Source organism: Anabrus simplex, chromosome 7 (genome assembly GCF_040414725.1).
Source record: "Anabrus simplex isolate iqAnaSimp1 chromosome 7, ASM4041472v1, whole genome shotgun sequence".
NCBI classification, from domain to species: domain Eukaryota; kingdom Metazoa; phylum Arthropoda; class Insecta; order Orthoptera; family Tettigoniidae; genus Anabrus; species Anabrus simplex.
This window is the reverse complement of record NC_090271.1, coordinates 278,480,845-278,498,210: the sequence shown is the minus strand read 5'-3', so window position 1 is coordinate 278,498,210 and position 17,366 is coordinate 278,480,845. Positions and strand designations below refer to the sequence as shown.

The following is a 17,366-nucleotide window of genomic DNA, read 5'->3' as shown; positions in this document are numbered from 1 at the left end:
ACCAGAACAAAACAGTATCCATCAATATGGAACAACCACGTACATTATCACAGTATACAGATTTTACACAACTTGTTAAATATTGTGATGTCATTAGCATTTATGTTAAATATTGTAATGTTGTTAGCATTGATCTTGTGAGCTTAGGTGGTCGAAAGAAAATATCTGACACTGACGTTTCATTTTACATTTTACTGTCATTGAATTCCAAAGAGGCAATTCCTGCTGCTGAAATGCACCACGACTTCAGCGTGCATATGAAGATAATGAAGATACATTCATGAGTGCTAGCAACATCAGGAGTTGGGTGAAACATTTCAAAATTGCAAACATGAACATCCAAAATCAGTCTCGTAGCTGTCACCTTCAAACTGCCTCCACTGAGCATAATGTGGAAAAATTTGGTAGCATCAGTAAAGAAGATAGACCTGTCACTGTTGGCACATTTGTGGTAGAATTTGGAATAATACACAGCAGAGTACAGAAAATGATAGCGCAAAGACCTCTTTGCAGATCATCATAAGAGATATCGAAGTGAAGCTGCTTGTCTCAAGCAGTTCCATGTTAAGGTGCAAGCCAGTCCAGGTGGACGACCAAGTTTTGAACTAAGCGATTGCCATTTCATACCGATTTTAATTGTGTGAGAGTTTTTTTTCTCAATTGTTACAAAAAATTGGATTCACCGACAATCTGCTATAGTGAGTAAATTTGTTGCCATTATGAATACTTGTTATACCGGACTTTTACTGTATATGGAAGTGCTCCAGAATCTTCATGATGGCCCGTGGTGCATGGATGATCACACGGTAGTTCCTCTCGGCTATAGGAAACACGTTGCTGTAGTTCGCTATCACCTTTCCCTATCTGTCCTGGATCTGTGACAGCACCCCCACTAATCCTCACGTTGTTGACATCAGTATCAAAGACTAACTTCTCTCCCGGCGTGGGATAACCCAAGAATGTTGCTGTGCATATAGACTCCTTGAGTGACCGGAATGCAGACTCTGTCTTCCGTGATCATCAAAACATCCCCTTTTCTGTGAATTGTGCGAGTGGCTTCGAGATTTTGGCAAAGCGGATAGGTACGTAGGCTGAGAAAACTCCTCAGCCATGAACCTTCTACGCTGGGGGGTGGGGTGTTTCTAACCGGCTTGCCGGCGGACTTGAGGGAAATAAAATACCTCTCGCGGACCAAACACACTACCCCCTGCGGGTGGGGGACGCACATGTAGAATACACCCGCCGTATCCCCTGCCTGTCGTAAGAGGTGACTAAAAGGGGCCCAGGGGGCTCTCAACTTGGGAGTATGGATTGGCGACCACGAGACCCTTAGCTGAGTTTTGGCATTGCTACCACTTACTTGTGCCAGGCTCCTCACTTTCGTCTATCCTGTCTGACCTCCCTTGGTCAACTCTTTTTCTTTTCCGACCCAGACGGTATTAGAGCATTCGAGGCCTAGGGAGTCTTTCACGCCCTTCGTGGCCTTTGCCTTTCTTCGTCCGTTACTTCATTTTTCGAAGTGACGAATCCCTTCTTTCTTCTTCTTTTTCTCTCTCTCTACCCCCTGTGGGGGGATGCAGACAAAAAATACACCCATGGTATTCCCTGCCTATCGTGAGAGGCGACTAAAAGGGGCGATCAAGGGATGATTGTCTTAGAACCATGAAACTACTTTTGATTAGTACCATCATGTGGGGAACACAATGGGTCGCCTTTACTTGTGAGTAGTACCTCTATATTAGATACGAAACAGGTTTGTGATTAGTAGCAGCAATGAGTTGGTTCTCCTGTGGGTTTCCAGTACCCGTGAGTCATACCCATGTGAGCAACACCGTGGGTCTGGGCTGCCTGTGATTAGTACCCACTATGTGAGGAACACAACGGGAATACCGGCACCCGTGACTAGTACACCTAGGTGAGGAACATCATCGGTTTGCATTGGCTATGATTGGCGCCATTGTGTGAGAAACACCATAGGTCTGTGTTACCTGTACGACGTACAATACTTGTGAGTAGTACCATCATGTGTGGAACATCGTGAGTCTTTGCTATTTTTGATTAGTACCCCAACATGACAAATACCATGGTTCTACTTTACTAGCGACATATACCATTATGAGGGGCCGTTGACCTGGATGTTGGATGCCTTTAGAAAACAAGCGTCATTATCATCATCAGGATTGTACTTTAGAATGGTTCCTTGGTCGGTAACGCTATTTATTTCTGGTAGTTTTTGGGTAGGATCCACTGATTGTTTTGGGTTCATGTCCATCCATTCATTCTTCATGTCATCTTTTTTTTTCTTTTGGCCAGTGGATGATTTAAAACTTTTGTTTCTTTTGTTTTGTCATTTCATTTCGTACCATCAGGGGATGATGACCTAGATGTTAGGTCCCTTAAAACGACAAGCATCATCATCATCATCATCATCATCATCATCATCAAAACTCCTTAGCTCCTTGTTGTCTTTGGCACAGGCCTCTCTCTCTCTCTCTGATGTATCCACAAAGGCGCACACAAAATGCTGTCAGTTGTGTACACTGTTTTAATTTACAAGTTATTTACACACACACACACACACACACACACACACACACACACACACACACACACACACACACACACACACACACACACACACACACTCTCTCTCTCTCTCTCTCTCTCTCTCATGAATCGCCATCTTGATAAAAATTTGACTGCTACAGTAGCATGTCACAACCAACTACCAACATAACCAATTCACATACTGACTTCAAACACTCGACTAACACGACTTCCACACAAGTCTCATTAAAACAACTCAACTTTACCCTCAAGACTGTTATGTTCATTGCCTGGCCAGGCTTTTAGAAGAATATGACACAATATGTTTTCTCGTAATTTTGAGAATCTGCAATAGCCTATTTACAATGTAAGGAACTTTCTACATATTTCTAGTCACACATTGCATTGTTCTGGACTTATTACAGTGTGTTGCACAATATTGCAGTGGTTTATGCATCATATATACAGTTAATCGTTATATACTATTATGTGTTCTTACTTTAAATAAACTCATATTAATACATATACAGCAGATGTTTCATGACATAACCTCACAAATAATGTGATCATGATTATACCAGATAAAGTTCGTACACAACTACGTAACTAATAATAATAATAATAAAAAATTCCATTATTTACCCACAGCTTAAAGAATATTGTTTCCAATTTATATTAGTCTATTGCACTTGGTTCATCTTTCATGTCTTCTAGCAGTGGCTTCCGTATCAGGTAACACACTGTGACCTAGTTAGTGTACCTCCAGCTGGAATAGTTGGCACTTCTCAGAGTGTAGTTCTAGGTGAATATTTATAGTCTCTGGAACATATTAGTGAGGTTTTTCTGGTGTTCCTGGAACATGTGTCTTACCATGACGTCATCTGGGTAGACCAAGCGGGCATTGTGCGTGAGCCTTCTCAGGATGGGCTCCTTCAGTTGCTCGAATGTCGCACATGGCATAATGGTGAACTGCCACAACCCTTGTCTGGTACAGAATGACATCTGCTTGTCCTCCAGGTGCAGTGCCCATATTCCAACTTCAAGTCCAGGGTTGAGAACCATTGTACTCCTAATAGGGTGTCAAAGGTGTTGTCTAGCAGTTCGGAGCTGCTGTTCTTCTTTACCAGCACTATAGGGGACGCTGTGGACTGTTAAATTCTTCTGTCATACTGCATTGCTTCATGTTGCTCAGTGTCTGGTCACGTGGCAGGGTGGTTGACAGATAGTGATCGTGTTGCTGGTTATAATGCAATGGAACACCGTGTCTGTCGTCCTATTGTCGCCTCAAGTTTTCGTGAAGATGTCCTGGTGGAATTCCATGATCAGCCTCTTGAGTTCTTACAACTGGTCTGCCTCAGGTGTCTTCTGGCATCAGATATCTCCCTTTGGAGCTTGTTGTCTGCCTCCTTAGTTTCATTAACTTGCAAATCCTAGTCATCTGTTGGTACGACACAGTTGGCTGGTTCATATGTTCTGGGCTTGGTCCTGCTGGGTATCCATTGATGTCATGTTGAAAATTCATACAAGTATGCAGCTTTGTAACTGCACAAACAAACTGGCGAAGTAAAGTCCACATTTTGTAGATATCAGTCCAGATTTCACTACTCTGCTGTCCTTAAGAGTTCCCTGTAGTTGTGACACCACCACCGCCTCACTTTGGGCTGATGTCACTTTCTCGCTGGGTAGTGTTATCCTGGCTACTCTGAGCTGGGTTCTGGGGTGTCAGAGCACTGACAATCCAACCTTAGCACATGTAGTCTTGTCAACTTTTTTTTTTGTAAGCATGGAGTGCGTCTTTCCAAGGAATTGTTTGTTGTAGTTGTTGTTGGGTAATTATTTAAGTTTACTTTATTACCACTTATAATGTTAAGCTAGAAGTAAGGGGGCCCATAGACGTGCAATATTATTGTGCAATATCGGGGTTTGTGCAATAAAATTGATAGTGTGTATTTAATATTGAAGGGTTGTGCAATATATTGTACGAAATCAAGAAAGTTTGAAATATATTGCGCAAATCGCAAAATACTGTGCTGTGTGTTGGCAATATTGTGCAATATCCCGTCCTCCCGCCAGTTGGTATCAACAAGCGTTGGAGAAGGTATCGTGATGGCAGGCAAAAAGGAGGAGGAGAAGTTTATTTTGGAGTTTATCGAAGTGTACCATGGCCTTCCGGCTCTGTGGGACGTTAATAGCAAAGCGAGGAGTTCATCATACAATTCACCATTCATGCGCAGAAAGTTTTGTAAATCATTTGGTTCCCATTTTCTCAGTTCAATGAGTAAATTTTCATGAGTGTACTTTTCTCTGTCTAGAAACCACTGTTTGGCCCTTGTGCTTCTTTTCCGTTTCTGCTTCTTTTTGGCACTTACGCCCACGGCGATCAAAACGCAGCAAAGATCAGTGTCACTCAATATAATCACCAAATAAAATACCGGCATGGACTGACTACATATTGCAACGCATATTGTACGTCTTTGGCCGCTATGCACAATATATTGCACAACTATCAATATTATCTCCACACGATTCTGTTTATTGCACAAACTCGATTTTTGTGCAGTAATATTGTACGTCTATAGGCAGCTAACAGTATATTGTACAATCCATTTTGCGCAATAATATTGCACGTCTATGGGCCTTTTAAGCTGTAGTGTTAAGACCTGGAAATACTTAAGTTGTGTGTGAATTTGTATATGATGTATTTAACATTATCATTGTAATTTTAAGCTAGTAGTAAGATCAACCTATATCTGGCCCCGCGATGTAGGGGAAAACGCATCCGCCTGTCACCCGGCGGCCCCGGGTTCGAAGCTTGGCCGGATCAGGGTTTTTTAATTGTAATGATTAGTATCCCTGGCGTCGGAGTACTGGGTGTTTGTGACGTCCTTAATATTCTAGACATGATATAGGCTTTTGGGCTTATGACATGTCAAGAAAATAAGGTGAAATTCTTTAATGAAGCCTTTCTCATGGACAGTCGAGATTTTCTTCTGATGACGCAGAGCATAGTTCTCTGCAAAACGTAAAGAATTTCACCTTATCTTCTTGACACGGCATAAGTCCAAAAGCCTACATCATGTCTATAAGTACGGGCCGTGAAAGCATCAATTGCAGTCCTTGATCTTCCTTTCTTCACATACAACATTCCACACTACCGCCATTCCAATTACACGCAGCTTCATACAATATGGTGCCAGTAGGGGCAAAAGATCCACATGGGTCAACGCCCCTTAAACATAGCATTTAAAAAAATCAACCTATAGTATTGTAAGCCGTAGTGTTTAAGGATTGGAAATATTTAAGTTGTGTGTGAAATTATATATGATGCTGGATTTAGAATGTTAAACTAGTAGTATTTCTTGTAATATTATCTTTCCATGGATTTGCTTGTTGTTGTTGTTGTTGGTTAATTATGTTTTTAACTTTATTACGAGGGGTGTACTATATTGTTTTACACTTTATTTTTTGTACGTCCGGGTATGGTTCACATTTCACTTTTGAAGGTGGTGACGTGCAACTAGTGTCTTGTTCCACCGTTTGGTAGTAACACACGCACAGGGGCCAACAAATGCACTCGTCATAGCCATTTCATAACAACACGGTCAGCGTAGGAGCAGACAACATGGAAAGCAACCATCAGGGACAGCGCTATACGACTTGGTTGTTATGGAAAGAAGGCGTGACCACTGCAGAAATTCATCGGCGCTTGGTGGCAGTCTGTGGAGAACATGCGCCGTCACAGAAAACAGTTTACAGCTGGGTGGAATGTTGGAAAACAGGGCGCACATTGGTGGACAAGGGAACCAGTTCTGGAAGCAATGAGACAGTGTCAACACCAGCCAACATTGTCTGGGTCGAACAGGCCATCCAAGGAAACAAATGCATCACATTTACGGAATTGGAGGCAGCCACGGGATTTAGCTGAAACACCCTGCAGTGGATCGTGCACGGCCACTTACAGATGGGGAAGGTGTCATCCACGTGGGTGCCTAGACTCTTGTCTGCAGACGAAAAGCAGAGACGTATGGACGTGTGCAGAGAACTTTTGCAACACCATGATCAAGATCCAGACGACTTATTGGGGTCACGACTGGCCTCGCACTAGCTGAGAGACCATCGCTGCCATTGATCAAATGGGATTCACGGTGCTGCCACACCCACTATACTCTCTCGACTTCTCACCAAGTGATTATCACTTGTTCGGAAATGTGAAGAAACCTCTGCGTGGTCGCTGTTTTGCAGATTTTGCAGAAGTGGACACAGCTGTCAAGGCATAGGTACGCAGCACCGATGGCAAAAGTACTTACAGTTACAGGGAGATTATGTTGAGAAGGTGGACGTAACAACTGATGTGTAATGTACTTCATTTGTGTAGAAAAGAATAAAGTGTAAAACAATATAGTACGCCCTTCGTATCTTTGTAATGTTAAAGTAGTAGTAAGACCCACCGTAGTGTTAAGCACCGGAAATATTTAAGTTGTGTATGAAATTGTATATGATGATGCTGGATTTAGAATGTTAAACTAGTAGTATTTCTTGTTGTATTTTCTTTCTATGGAATTGCTTGTTGTACTTTTATTTTGTTGTTGTTTGGTAATTATGTTTTAAGTTTACCTTACTATCACAATACTGTAAATGACCATTGCCACCAGGATATTTCCCAATTGCAATGTATTTGTTAATAATAAAAAGGATAATAATGTCCCAAGATGACCTCATTGGTGATGTCTTTGGTGAGAGCCCAAATCTGTAGACTACTTCTCCCCAATGTCAGGTCCAGTAGCACCTCCTTCAGGACAGGGATGGTGTCTCCTGAAGTCGTCCATAACATGACATGGCCTGAGCCACCCTTCGGCGATCAGGGTGTAATTTTTCCTCTCGGTGACAACGGTCAACGTGAAGCAGGTGGGATGGGGTGGGGTGGTAAAGACAGTGCTGATAAGCTCCTCTTCTTGTTGTTGGCCTCTACTCGTTTCCCCGGGTGAGGCGGTGCCTCCTGCGCCGGAGTATCTGCAGATGATTCCTCTGGAGCCTTAGTATAATAATAATTTTGTGTGGCTGTTCCTAGCCGGGTGCAGCCCTTGTAAGGCAGACCCTCCGATGAGGGTGGGCGGCATCTGCCATTTGTAGGTATCTGCGTGTTACAGTGTTGGAGGATAGTGTTATGTCTGGTGTGTGAGTTGCAGGAATGTTGGGGACAGCACAAACACCCAGCCCCCGAGCCATTAGAATTAACCAATGAAGGAATCGAACCTGGGACCCTCGGAACCGAAGGCCAGTATGCTGACCATTCAGCCAATGAGTCAGACTGGAGCCTTCGTGACATTGTGATAGTGAGTGTCACTCCGGTGGTGATGAGAGGATTTCCGGGTTCTCTTCTCTCCTGATGGTTAGTGTCTGCTTTGGCATTTCTTCAGATGGCTGTGCTCACCACATTTCCATCAGAAGATTCTTCTGGAATCTTGGCATCCCGACGGTAGCAAACGTCACTTTGGTGGAGATGAGCGGAACTTCAAGTTTTCTTCGCCCCTGATGGCTTATCCCCTCACTGATGACGTCAAAGTTACTGTCATTTTTTCAGCTTCCATCCTCAGGGTGATGGTAAAGGCCTCTTTAAAGCAGTGCTCCCCACTGAGGATCAGGTGTTATGGATCTCAGTGACATGAAACCTATCGACGAAGTTGTAGGGAGCCTCCTGCCATATATGCTCCGTTGGTAAGCTACCTAACAACTTGCAGGCCAGCCGTAGAATCCGTCAAGCACCCTTGCTATCTTTTAGAATGTGGCGGCTCCTGGACACTGTGTAGCATCTCCATATCTTGTTTGTACAATCCAGTGATGAGTTGTATGGTCCTCTCGTTCGGCATCTACCTGTTATGGTTGGTCACAGTCTCAAAATGGATCTGGAACGTCACTCAGGGTGTAGTCCTGCTGAAGCGTAGGGGTTCACTTTTGCAACATTGGTACCGCTGTTGCGGATTATAGTCCGCGGTCTGGTTTCTAGGGTCATCATTCTTCCCTGTTGATCACTCGCCTCTGTGCATCAGTAGCAGAGTGTCAGCCTCCGGATCCCAAGATAGAAAGTTCGAAACCAGCAGAGAACTGGCAGAGGTATTCGGATTTTTGAAGGGCAGGAAAATGTCCATTAAACACTCCATGTCCTACAATGTCAGCATGTAAAAGATCTCTAGTGACACATTTGGTGTTTACTCGACAAAATTGATTAGAACTCAGCCATAGACGTCCTAATAGGCCTAGAGTAAAACAGAAAGTAAAAAATGACAAGCAGACAGCCAGATTGCATCAAATTAAAATGTCTGCACACGGTAGCTGAGGCCATACCATGATTATTATTTTTATTACTCGTCTCTTTTTGCAAATTTTGAATATCGGGCTCAATATGAGGTATCGTCTCTTACCTCATGTCTTGTACACTAGACGCTGCAATATGTCGTAATCTGTTTATTGACAATTTCTTTAATTAGTCTGCAATATGCCATAATCTGTTTATTGACAATTTCTTTAATTTCTTGCCTCAAATCTCAAATGCTGGATTCCATAATATTAAGTATCAGCTTGAACTGTTAGGTGGAAATGTAGTAAGCAGCCTGGCCTATGCTGACGACTTGGTCTTAATGGCAGACTGTGCCGAAAGCCTGCAGTCTAACATCTTGGAACTTGAAAATAGGTGCAATGAGTATGGTATGAAAATTAGCCTCTCGAAGAGTAAATTGATGTCAGTAGGTAAGAAATCCAACAGAATTGAATGTCAGATTGGTGATACAAAGCTAGAACAGGTCGATAATTTCAAGTATTTAGGTTGTGTGTTTTCCCAGGACGGTAATATAGTAAGTGAGATTGAATCAAGGTGTAGTAAAGCTAATGCAGTGAGCTCGCAGTTGCGATCAGCAGTATTCTGTAAGAAGGAAGTCAGCTCCCAGACGAAACTGTCTTTACATCGGTCTGTTTTCAGACCAACTTTGTTTTATGGGAGCGAAAGCTGGGTGGACTCAGGATATCTTATTCATAAGTTAGAAGTAACAGACATGAAAGTAGCAAGAATGATTGCTGGTACAAACAGGTGGGAGCAATGGCAGGAGGGAACTCGGAATGAGGAGATAAAGGCTAATTTAGGAATGAACTCGATGGATGAAGCTGTACGCATAAAGCGGCTTCGGTGGTGGGGTCATGTGAGGCGAATGGAGGAGGATAGGTTACCTAGGAGAATAATGGACTCTGTTATGGAGGGTAAGAGAAGTAGAGGGAGACCAAGACGACGATGGTTAGACTCTGTTTCTAACGATTTAAAGAGGTATAGAACTAAATGAGGCCACAACACTAGTTGCAAATCGAGGATTGTGGCGACGTTTAGTAAATTCTCAGAGGCTTGCAGACTGAACGCTGAAAGGCATAACAGTCTATAATGATAATGTAATGTAATGTAATGTTGAACTGCTTTTCAACAATTTGTCATCTTTTGCCTCAAATCTCAACACTGGGCTCAGTCTGAGGTATGAACATGAGCTGCTTTTCTGACACTGAGTGAATGGCTGTACTGTTTGGGTCATGCAGGTGTCTGTATTAGGGAGATAGTGGTTTCGAAACCCACTTTTGGCAGCCCTGTTTTTCTGTGGTTTCCCTTTTCGCACCAGGCAAATGTTGGGGCTGCACATTAATTAAACCCACATAAAGATGTCGTTTTACATATAGACAAGAGGCTATAACTCGCATCACTGTTTTATTCTTATACATTTACTAGTATGCCATATTGAGTTTACAAAGATAGAATTATTGAGATAATATTAAGAACTATGCATTTTTAGCAATGTACTCTGTGAATATAGTAATATTTTATAATAACTCGCTGAGGATGACTCAAATGGAGTCTTAACATGTTTGGGTAGAATAAAAATTCATCTCAGCAAATGAAAACTGTATTGAATATTAGGACATAATAAATGTTAATATTATTATAAAAGTTAACCATCAATACGGAATGAAGCCAGTTTTGACAGATGTTGCACTACCATACTGTAGATGAGGTTTTTCGATCGCAAGATTCATTCCAGGTTAGGTCGTCTTTGGTTATTATCCCCAACTCTCTTGAGCACATAAGACATCACACTGATATTCATGGCAAAATTTTTGGAGGAGTTCCTCTTTTGTTGCAGATATTCCCTCTATGCTAATAGATATAATTGGCAAAATTGGTCTTGAAAAAGACCATTTAGAGTAATTGCTTCTGGAATACAAAGGATCAGCCACCAGGAAAGGTTCATTCATTTTCTGACATTGCCCAGGGTACACCTGATTGTTTCCTTGTACAATTGTTTGCTGAAATGGCAATCTTCTGGGAAGCTCCTTTTGTGTACCCCACAATAGCAAGCCTCATTGAATTCCATGTAGTCATCTGAAGGACTCTTCCCAATGAATGACACTTCACGGACTCGCGACTGTTCCGTACTGCTTACCTTCACTTGCAGTTGACACACTCAAGACTGACTTTCTTAAAACTGACTGGCGTGCACCGGTTGCGCTCTATAAAGACCTGTAGATTCTAATAGTTCCCATTTTCCAGATCATTGTGGATGCCTGGTCCCTTGTTAATCAGCTTCCTGCTTCTTAAAGGAGCTTCCTTATTGTGTATCTTGGAGAGTTATGGCCACTCTCTTCTAGGATGCAAAGGAATGCATTCTAGTTTAATTTCGTGAACCTGAGGAAACCGTATGTGGTTGCTGGAATACCACAGGGCTTTTTTCATGCTTACAGAATGGTGGAATAAATGTGAGGAAGTAAGTGGAGGTTTTATTTAAAATTGAAGAATAATCTGTAGATTTAAATGTTGTTTCTTGTTTTATCAGTAATAATAAATTCTGGTTCAATGAAATGTTCTTTAATTTCAGGATTATTCGGAGAACCAGAATGAAATTGACATCCTTCTTAAAACTCACAAATTTTCAGCAGTAATTACAGATAGAAGGGCTATAGCGATTTAAGACTAATTGAGAAAATTACGATCGGAACGAATGAAAAAGTACTGGGCAGACCATAAGAACCAAACCAAACAACCTTCAAAGAGAAAATGAACGTGGAACAACTCAAGTGGTCCAATAATAATAATAATAATAATAATAATAATAATAATAATAATAATAATAATAATAATAATTTTATTGCATAATCAGAATAATCTCCGGGAAGCACATGAAGTAAAACATGTTAATTATCAAAATGTCAGAAGAAAGAAATTTGATATCCAAAGATCTGTCATGAAGCTTCATTTAACTCCATAAGTGGTGTTTGTTCACTTTGTTTTTGTGCATCAGTATGTACAGTACTGTAGAAGAATGGAACATTGTACTGTTCACTAGGTAGTCATAATTTTGCTTGAGGTTGCTTGATGGGAAGGTGCAAAATAAAAGTATACCCTTCAGTGGGTGATTCAAGCCAGATAAAGCTATGTGAATACCACTACCTAACTTTTTCATCAAGTGTGACTCATTAAATGCTCATCACTTTATCTTGGAGATCCTTTGCCTTATTCACTTGCTCATTGACATTTTGCAAAATGCATATTTGAATGAGGATGGCTTTGTTTTATGCAGTGGTTAATATGCGCTGGAAATTGACACGTTAGGGAGTTGTGTCATCAGAAAATGATATTCCCTAAGACTTTCATAATCATTCACAAAAGGACATAAGATTACCAACACTTCCCTTCCCATCTCCACAGAAAAGAGTTGTCTACAGCATTCCCCTCACCCTCGTACATAGCACCATTACTGGTCCAAATAGGCACTGGAAATAATAGTGTTGATTATATCTGGACAAGGTTTCATAACAATAATCTGCTTATGACATCAGATACTAAAACACTTTTATTGCTCACATTGGCAAGCACACACTGCTCCACATTCATTTTATTACATCAACAAAGATCAACTGTCTATCCCAACAGTGAAACAATCCACGATAAAAGAAATGAACAATAAAAACATGGTACCAACTTTGACATAGTAAAAATATAACATAACCTAAACTTAATATACAAACCACATTATATACACAAAATGTATCAAAACAGTCCAGATACGAACACTTCCTCCTTTGATACATTTTGAATAAACTAGTATATTCCACGATCCTTGCGGAATTTCTGAACTTTCTCTCTTGGCAAACAGATTGGTTATATTCTCAGAAGAAGGAATATACTTAAACCTGAGAATTCCCTTCTGAACAAATTCTTTACAAGCATGAAATATAATATTTATATGCTTCGACCTGTCACTCGCATCAGTATTAACACGTAACTTTATAGCTGAAGCATTATCAAAATAAATTTCACATGGGATAGCAATCATATTCTCCTGTCCTAATTCAATGAGAACATCCTTAAGCCACAGGAGTTCCCTGGTTGCTTCTGCCATACTTGTGTATTTAGCTTCCATTGTGGATCGTGCAACACAAGATTGTTTCTTGCTATAACAAGATATGGCATTTACTGAAATAATAACTGAATATCCACTTACAGACCTTCTAGATTCTTTGTATCCCCTTCCCCATCAGCATCACAATACATTTGTACAGTTCGATTACCAAAGCAAAAATGCAAACATCTCTTGTCGCATACAGATACCTAAGCATATGTTTCAGTTTCTTCCAGTCTTGTTTAGTAGGATTCTTAAACTTATGACATAAAATGCTGACAGCAAATGCTATATCTGATCTAGAATTGTTCGACAGATATAGAAGACTTCTTACAGCACTTCTGTACAAGCTAGAATCAAAACTTTCATTGTCATTGATGGCAAGTTCTTCATTAGATTCCCCAGGTAATATAGTATATACAGGTCTGATACAGTCTTCCATTAGATACTCACTTAACACACAATCAGTATAATGTGACTGAGACAATGCAATACTACCATCACATTGCTTGACTCTTATAGGCAATATGTTATGTTGCTTTACCCAGCCCATGAATATCCAACTCTTTAACAGCCCACCTTTGTCATGAACTACAGATTCTGATTCTCCAGTTACAATTAGCATCCTCAACATACAAACCAATTAAAATACTTCCACTTACATATATACATGGATCTTTCTTACAATGTACAAACCCTAGTTTCTGCATAATTTTATCAGCGTATACATTCTAATTCCTACTTGAATTTGGTAGTCCATAAATACTTTTCTTCAATTTACATAGATCTGTTATAGGATTTCCAACTTCAAACAATTCAGGCAGTTTCATGTACACATCTAGACTTACTGGACTGTTAAGATAAGCACTAGTAACATCTAAGTGTTCTACTCTCCAATGTTTTTGTGCAGCAATAGCAATAAGTTAGTCTCATAGTTTTCCCTTGCATGACAGGGCTAAATGTTTCCTCTTAACTCCTATTTATTTTCCCTTTGAATTGCTGTGGCATGAGTCTTACTTTATACTGCTCAATGTTTCCCTCAGCATTGTATTTAACTGCAAAGACCCACCTCACTTTCTGTCCTCAACATCCCATACATCCTTCTGTTTCATCACTTCCATTTCCTGCCTCTTTGCCTCTTTCCACTTGCTAGCATCTTCACAGATCATTGCTTCATTAACAGTCTTAGATATCCATACCTGAAAATTATTTGTTACTACATTACAACCACCACAAGTTTTAGCTTTCCCCTGTCTCTCTGACCTACATAATCCTTCCTCATTTTGATTTTCATGTGCTACTCTCTCATCCACATTCTGAAATCACGATGTTCTTACAGCTTTTTCCTGAAAAGTACCATGGTTTGTTATATCAGGTCCTTGAACATCCATTATATCTACCCCCACTTCATCATCCAATGACACAGTTGGTTCAGATACAATTGATTCAAACATAGTATTAAGTCCATCCTTAAATGGGAATACACTTTCCACAAATACTACACTTCTCCTGATTATAACCTTCTCTCTCCCTTCTCTAGACTCCAAAGTTTCTTTCCCTCTTTGGTGTTTGGCTCATACCCTAACATAACACATGATTCAGCCCTGAAATCCAACTTGTTTCCATTGACTCTGACAGCCCAAGCTTTACACCCAAATACTCTGTTTTGCAACCTCATCCTTATCTAACTTCTTATTTCACTGTAACTGAAATGATATTTGAAAATTTAGAGCTGATGAAGGACACCTGTTTCTGCCATATGCAGTTCTGATGATTGCCTCCCCCCGAAACCTCTTAGGTTTACCTGATTGCACTGTCAAACATCTTACAATATCAAACAATGTATGATTTACTTTTCAGCTAAACCATTTTGCTCTGGGCTATGTGGTACAGACCTCAAATGTCTCACCCCAGATTTCTGTAAATGATGATGATGAAAAATTTCATTTGTATACTCAGTACCATTATATGATTGTATAACACATATATCTCTCAGCACTCGCTTAAAAATTTTGAAGTACATAAAGAACTTTACTCTTATTTTTCATACACTTAACTTGCATTTCTTTCACAAGATTTAGGATGTCCCTTGTTACACAATTTTCCCCTGAATACATACAGAACAATTCTCAAAACAATTTGCCCTTTTCAACTCTTAACACAACAATGCTTGTTCATGCACATGACCAAACCTATCATGCCACAATTTAACATCACTTGCACACTTGTCTTCTACACCTTCAACTCCTTCCTCAGCTTCTTAAGTGACACTTTGGCATTCACTACCTGTAATGACAGATGCACTTTCATTCCTGACCTGGTACACAAAATTGTCCCTTCTCACAGCAGTATATATAATGTCTCAGGCCATCAGGCTGAGCAGCAGTTGCTTGGTAGGCCATGGCCCTTTGGGGCTCTTGTGCCATGGGTTTTTCCCCCTTATGATCCATTACCTGAGTTGTATCATTAGTAAATTCAACTTTAAATCCTTTAGCAGTCACCTGACCAATAGATATTAGGTTCATACAGCAGTAAGTTTAATTTTCATCCTGTTAACATTTTGACTGTAATTGTTCCTATACCTTCCACTTTTAATTCTCTGTTATCACCTATTATTATGTGTCCAGTTTTACACCTTGACATAGATTCAAACATCTCCTTACATGAACTCATGTGATGTGAAGAACAGTAGTCCAAGTAACATTCATGTCTCTTCCCTTCCTCCACAGACACTGGCATACACATCCCACCTTATCTATCACTGGTTCTGTATCTGCTGTAGCTAACATACCAGTTCCTTTTCCACTCATGTTCTTCCTTTCTGTTCTTTTATTTGGGCAGTTCACAGATATATGTCCAAATTGATCGCAAGCATAACACTTTACTCTAATCTTACAGTATTTTGACACATGTCCCTCTAAAGCACAATTATAACACTTGTATAACTTATTTCTTGTCTGAGTCTTGTTATTCCAGGAATTTTGTTGTACACCTTGATGTCTCATTGATTTACCCTCAGTCTTACCTTGACACTTGAGCCAGTAGGCAATGACTTCATCTTCTTGATTTCTTCTCTCTTGCCCTCCTTGATTAAGCTTGGCTTTAACGTTGAGCATGGACAGTGACCCCTTGTCCATTCGAAACTGCAATATGACATCTCAGTATTTTTCCCTTGGCAGTCCTCGTAGCAACAGTGCTCCGTTAACCAAATCTCCCAGCTCCACTCGGGCTTCTTTCAGTTTGTCCATTGTTGTCTCAACCTTGTCCAAATATTGTCTCATTGTAATACTGTCTCTTTTTTTTTTTCTTCCATATCAACAACTCTTCAGTTAAGACCACTATGTCTAATGCATTAAAATTACAGTGAATACGATGAAGTACTTCCTATATATGCTTTCGCTGATGTCTCAAGCTTGATGTTGTTTATTGATCCTCTACACACTGAATAATCATGTTTCTAGCATCCTCATGTTTCGTCTGTTGTGCAGCATCCAATCCAATTCCACCATATCGTGGATTAACCCTCAGGATGTCGCGCGAGGCAGTGTAATGTCAGTTGTTGCGCGCGGTGGATAAGACTGCAAGCATTCAATATCATTTTTGTATTTGAAATTGATATTTATTTTTGTTATATTGCTATATTTTTTGTTTACTCTCTATTTTCATCATTACAAATATTATTTATTTACATTTAAGTGGTGCTTTAAAATAATACAAAAACTAATGATACGTTCTACTTTAAAACATACATCAAAATACAGTGAAATGGGAAGAACATGGTCACAGAATTCACAAAAGTAAATTGGTGAGAAAAATATAGTACAATGTATGAGACCGAGCTCGATAGCTGCAGTCGCTTAAGTGTGGCCAGTTTCCAGTATTCGGGAGATAGTGGATTCGAACCTCACTGTCGGCAGCCCTGAAGATGGTTTTCCGTGGTTTCCCATTTTCACACCAGGCTGTACCTTAATCAAGGCCATGGCCGCTTCCTTCCCATTCCCAGCCCTTTCCTGTACCATCGTCGCCACAAGACCTATCTGTGTCGGTGCGATGTAAAGCAACTTGCTTGCAATGTACGAGTAATTTACAACTATCAGTAAAAATATGTGTAAAACAATGTTACAGCAATATAAACAAGGTGTACAGTACAATGGTAAGAGCAATCTTTACCACTTTAAAAGCTACAACAGTTAGAAGGGTAACAGCAGTTAGAGTTTTATTATTCACTAAAGACAATTTGCTTTTCAGTCTTCCTTATATGCGTGAGCTGACTGTATCCTTAGATAATAAACTATCTTCATTTTCTTCATCTTCGTCTGCTGTCCCCGTACTGCAGGCTTGACAGGTGAAGACAGTGTGCTCCCAGCATATCTACAGAGAGCAGGTAGCATA

General features: G+C 40.4%; 1 protein-coding gene across 3 annotated transcripts in view; it reads left to right on the top strand.

Annotated features, from left to right (window-relative positions):
- The window catches only part of LOC136877546 (lipid scramblase CLPTM1L), a 306,831-nt gene that overhangs the window by 155,626 nt on the left and 133,839 nt on the right, over positions 1-17,366 (top strand). The gene's annotated exons all lie outside the window — the stretch shown is intronic.